We start from the raw sequence: 6000 nt of genomic DNA, 5'->3' as shown, positions 1-6000 counted from the left end.
AGTAGTGAGCATATTCTCCTCAAAGCATTGTCTCTTTGCAAGAAGCAAGACCTTCCCATTCTCGATCTTCAATTTTGCTAATGTCTTTGCTGAAAAATATTTTTTGGATTCCTCAAATTCGGCTACTTGGCAACCCTCTTCACTTGCTCATCATTGTTAGGAGATAACGACCTTGCAACTGGCTTCACTTTCTTGTCAATTGTTTTGTACTTGGTTTGAACTTTGGCTTCACTCTTTTTCTCTTGTAAACCCAACTTTTGTTGCGGAGTACCCAACCCTATCAGTTGAAATAAATCATTCATAGTCTCTTTGGATTGCATATAAATAGCCCCAAACTTTGTATGCTGAAATGAATCAACATAGAACTCTTTTGGCTGAAATAACTCATCCCCATGTAACTCAGCTAGCTGATAATTTAGCCTTATTCTCTCTTTGCTAAAATACATAAGCAGATAACTTTTTTTGTTGAGAAAACTCAGTACCCAACCCTCTTTGTTGCATAAAATCAATAATCTCATGGTATATATCTAGGGAATGTACTTGCACAAAATTGGAACCACTTTGCACCTCTATTTTCAACATATCTTCAATCTCTATAATAGTATTCGCATAAGACAACCCATCATACATCCCATCAATGCACTCCTCATCCTACAATAAACTTGCTCTTCTCAACCCTTTTTCCTTTCTTCATGCATATTGCTTGGAAGCTCTAGACATCTTTGCAACTTTGTGAAAACAAACAGAACTCTCCGCTAAAAGATCAATAAATCTTGAAGAAAAAGCATCGCTACTAGGAGGAGAGAGCTTTTCTCTCCTTGTACCACCATCATCTTGTAGGAACCTAGTGAAAATTTGGCTCTTTTGTGGGTAGAGGAGAATCCCGCAATGTATATATGTTTCGTGGGTGATATACACAGACTGCCATAAATTGCTCAGCTATTTTCCCATCTTTGCTTCGAATCCGCATACATATAGATCTGTCATCTATAACCTTTGCTTCCATCTGTGCTTCCTGATAAAGGGCTAACCCAAAATGGCATCATAAGAATGTGAATCCTGCATTAAGAAACGACAATCACCTTGAACATTCCCTATGGACACCCTCATATTCGAACATGTTGCATATAGCTCTCTTGCAATATTATTGGTGGCTCTCATCTGTCAACCATGTTCTACATCTACATGCCACTTTTCACTTTCATACAAACGACAAACTATAACATTTATCTTTGAGCTATGATGTAGCAAGGCAACACATGGTGTCTCCATCTCTCCAATCTTAAGCAATGTCTCAGTGGTTGCTTGTGCCCAATGACTTTTAGAAAAATGCCTGTAAGTAATCATTACAGGTGCATGATCCTCTGCATACTTCACTAGTTGTAAACTCTTCACAATCTTTGGATATACAGCAACAATCTCAACAAGAATTTCATCATCACTCTCCTTAGTCAACTCCTCAATTGTGATACCCTACATGACAGGCTCTTCTATAGTCTGAATCACATGTTTCTTTCTCTTTATGATGTCTATAATTTCTTCATGAAACTTCCTCTTTACAATTCCCAAAATCTCTCCTAAGGTGAATTCAATCTCGTTATTCAATATTATCTCCTTCAATACACTTTTAAGATCTATTGCGGACTTAGTATCTGAAGCAAGCTTGTAACTTGGTTGTTTCTTTGGTCTAGCATCTTGTTTCTTCTACTTCTTCTGTACATCCTCTTTATTCTATTCAGGCCATGGTCTAGAAGGTGGTGTTGTAGGCTCGCCCCTTGTAGTCTTCTTGGAAGTATCATCCCTTTTTCACTTTTCCTTAACAATCACTTATGTACCTAGGGTCTTTGTTAAATAGGTATATACTATAAACTGAGTATTTATCAATTGGAGATCCCCACCCAATCTTTGTTGTGATGCTCTTCCTTGCACCAGATAAATCTGCTTGCTAAACTTAGTCCTTATTTGTAGTCTGTAAAGCAAAAGTCCATAACTTTGACTTACACTTTGGTTTCTTTTCAATTTGAACACCATAAGTAGAAGCATCTCTTCTGTGGCTACATAATATATCTGAGTAGTCATATCCTCAAAAAGCTTCTTTACTCCACCCTTACCAAAATTTATAGCAATATACTTATCAGTCTTGGTTGCACAGATCTTTCCATCCAGCCAAAAAATCAAAAAAATTTACATAACATTCTTAAATGATTCACAATCTTTGTGCTTGTGCTTAGGGCTATCACACCATATGCATCTACGTACGAAATTATTCCTAGGTGGAGTCTGTGAATAACCAATTTTCCCATAATCTTTCTACTTATCCAATTTAATATGCAAATCCTCCATAGTTTTTCACCAGCTTGTTAATGACATCCTCTTTCCGTGACACTTTAAACCTTTTATTACTTTATTATTTTCATAAACAATATTCGCTAACTGATTATAGGATATCTTTGGTTTAGAGAACAAATCGCCACACTTTTGAAAGTCTAAAATACAACACATATTCTATAACATGAAAGTATACGTTGGCTCTTAAAATCATCTATGCTGTGTTGTAGCCTATATGAAAAGTTTGTCGCCCCGATGTCCTAGATGGTTCCTTTTACATCTTTGCACCATTCTCTTTCTTCCTTTGTTGTACTCGATATCCCAACATCTCAAGTACATCCTTGAGTTGTACAACACAATGATGCTTTATACAAAGGCCATTTGAACCAACCATTTGGAAGACATCCTCAACATTTTTGTACTCAAGAATGTTGAGGACATCCTTATGTGCCTTGTTATACTCAACATTTGAAGTTTTGAACCGGCCATTTGGAAAGCATTCGCCCTTTTATATACATAGTATCAATTCAAACCTTCAAATCAAGATTGTAAAGATGTTTGCTTTATGTCACGGGCATATTTGTGGTGGACAAATTCCAGGTCCCTTGCTCTTTTTCCAAGGCATCTCCCATTTTGACGGCAACTTACATGCACCTGCATAAAAGTGGGCTTCTGTTGTGTCTAAACCCACCCTAAAAAGTGATGTTAATTCGCTCAAAATAATTATTTTTTTACGAAGTAATACACCTACATCCCAATTTTAAAAACACAATTGTAAATAAGTACTCGGACTCAAATTCTAGAGAAGGCTTATAGTATTATCCTTCGAATATATAATAACTAACTTAGAAAATAGTTGTAGGCCCTACCAATCTCTTCACAAAGAAACGAGTTCTAAAGGCCTTTCAAATGAAAAGTTCAGTAGCCCTTCAAATTTGGCGCTTCCAAGGTAGGAATTAAGGAGTGAGACATTGCTGAGGATGCGCTCATGCACCTCCCTTCAGACATGGTAAATTATTTTATATTCTTTTACCTTATGCTTTTCAGGACTTTATTGCAACTATTGCATCAACATATGCAACATAGTTGTAGGGGCATCCCTTAGCAAGACATCACTATTTTTAATTTATGGTGCTTAGACTCCACATATTTTTGACACTTTTATTTTGACTTTACATCCTTATTTGTTTCTTAAGGTAACGAGTACTAGGCCACAATTAAATAGCTACTTAAATAATCATATGTTTCTAGCTCTTAAATAGTCCCAAAAAGAGCTAAATTAATTAATTTATGAATTTAAAGCATGTGATGAGACAATTAGCTCAAAATTTTCTCTAAAAGAAAATCATTGTGCATTGCCACTTTCATATCCATTATTCTACTTTTATGCCACCTGTCTACTCTGTGCCATCACCTTTCATCATGTTCCCCCTCATATCCCTATGTTTTGGGCATCCTATCATCATCACTATTGTTAGCTTTCATTAGTGCCACCATTTTTATTAGCCTTTAGTCCCACCACTCATTACCTTTGAATTCCCTATTGATACAACTTTGCTTTCTAGGACCATTGCATTGTTGTCCATGGTGTTGTAATCATATATATCCCTACCATAATATGTTGGTCCTCTATTCTGCTACACAACACCTAGGCTTTGTGATTCCCACCACCACCAATTGGGACCCTATAGTTGGAAATTGTCACCCTCCTCTTGGAGGTGAAACTCCACCTTGTTACACTTTATTTGGCTCTTTGAACCTATGTTTCCACTATCATATGCTTCACCATAGTTGATCATCATCCTCAAGTATAGAGTGAACAACATCGAGATGCTCCAAACTAATTTACTCAAGTTACTATGACAATTTTTAATACTCTCTCTCAACCCACTCCCTGTGGGTTGTTGACCAACCTCCACTCCTTGCACATAAAATTCCCTCTACATTATTCAACATCATTCATTTCTACATTTATTCTTAATTTGTCTTCTTCATTTGTATCCTCATCTAAGTTTGATGTGTTAGTCAAGTTCAGACCTCCATGTTTTCTTTGCGAACCTTTGCTCATCTTCACATGGACCCACAACATATATGAAACCATGTAATACTTAGTGGAACTTCAACATTGAAATAAGAAACACAAAAGTGCAACTAAACCTTCAAAAGCATTATGTGATTCAAAATCCCTAGTACAAGGCCCCACAACAAATCACACATTCTACTTCAATCACATACAAGATACTTCAAAAGTTCACTACCATTCATTTGCCATAATGAAACCATTTAGGGAGATTTATTGTTTCTCAACTTTGATGTGTGGCAACAACAAAGGCAAGCTCTTGTACATTGTTTAAGAGCTATTGTGGCCAACACATTATGCTCCTTTACTTCCAGCTTTTTGAATCGCTTCAAAAATTTGGAAAACATGGGCACCACACCATTCAACATCACAAGCTAAAGCTAGATAAGGTCGAGATAAGACATATGTCTTAAGAATGGCCAAACAAATGAATGTGAACCTTAACAAAGAAACGAATGGATTGCAAAGGAGCCCTTTGGATAGAAAGGCAAAATGTGCCACAAACATAATTGTGTAAATAGACGTCTCACTCTTCTACTTTTGATAAAAATGTAAGGAAGGCAAAATATGCCACAGACATAACTGTGCAAATATAGGTCTCGCTCTTCCACTTTGGATAGAAAGGCAAAATATGCCACATACATAACTACATAAATAGACATCTCGCTCTTTCACTTTTGATGAAAATGTAAGGAAGGTTGTCACATGTGGGCCCTCTCCTTCACCTTAAATGCAAAAGCTCTCTTTCAATGTTGAAAAGCTCAAAATAGCAAACCATGCTCTTTTATAATGTGACCTTCTATTAGGTTATGATAAAGTAAGATAAGTACATCAACCTATTTGGCAACCTGTCAACGTACTCATCAGTTGGTCCTACTAAGAAACTTATAGTAGACACAATAACTTGCCTTTCTCTTCCCTAAGCCACTAAAAACCATCCAAACAAACTCTTTGCATTTAGCAAAATCCAAGTCACAATACCTCTTGTCAAAGACCTTAGTGTTCCTATGGTTCCATACATACTTGATTGTGACAACCCTCATGACATCTTAGAGCTTAGCAATTGTGTCATTTATCCTACCAAATACACCAAAGAGGACCTCTTTGCAACCTATCTTCCCTAGAAGCCAACCTCCTCCACCCATTTGATCATCTTCCTCCATTGAGGCTTCACCTCTTGGGATTCCCAAAATAAATGTTTAAGGGTCACCACATGCCTCTTGCAAAGTCCACATAGCGATAGTTACTTTCCACCTCTGCCAATCTCTCCCTAGTTAGCCATGTATTCACGATGGTCAAGGATAGCAATAGGTTGAGTCATTGTGATGGGGTGCAACTCTAGACTCTTTAGACTCTCCTTTTTCAAGTCCTTTCTTAGTTCTAGAGTACTTTTTCCTCGAAAGCTCATGCAAGCTAAAAAGAATCTATTGCTTTGGTTTTGAAAGTCCTTCCTCTTTTTGGCATCAACAATTACAACTCCCTGCTCAAACCAGAAGCATCTCAACAAGCTCATCTCCTTGTGCACTTAGGATGTGGGACATTCCCTCTTTGGTCTCATAATTTTGCTACTCACCCATGCAAACTCATTCTCC

This window comes from Lygodium microphyllum, chromosome 15 (assembly GCF_053477565.2).
Source record: "Lygodium microphyllum isolate KBCC chromosome 15, Lygodium_microphyllum_v1.1.10, whole genome shotgun sequence".
NCBI lineage: Eukaryota > Viridiplantae > Streptophyta > Polypodiopsida > Schizaeales > Lygodiaceae > Lygodium > Lygodium microphyllum.
This window is presented reverse-complemented; position numbering follows the sequence as displayed.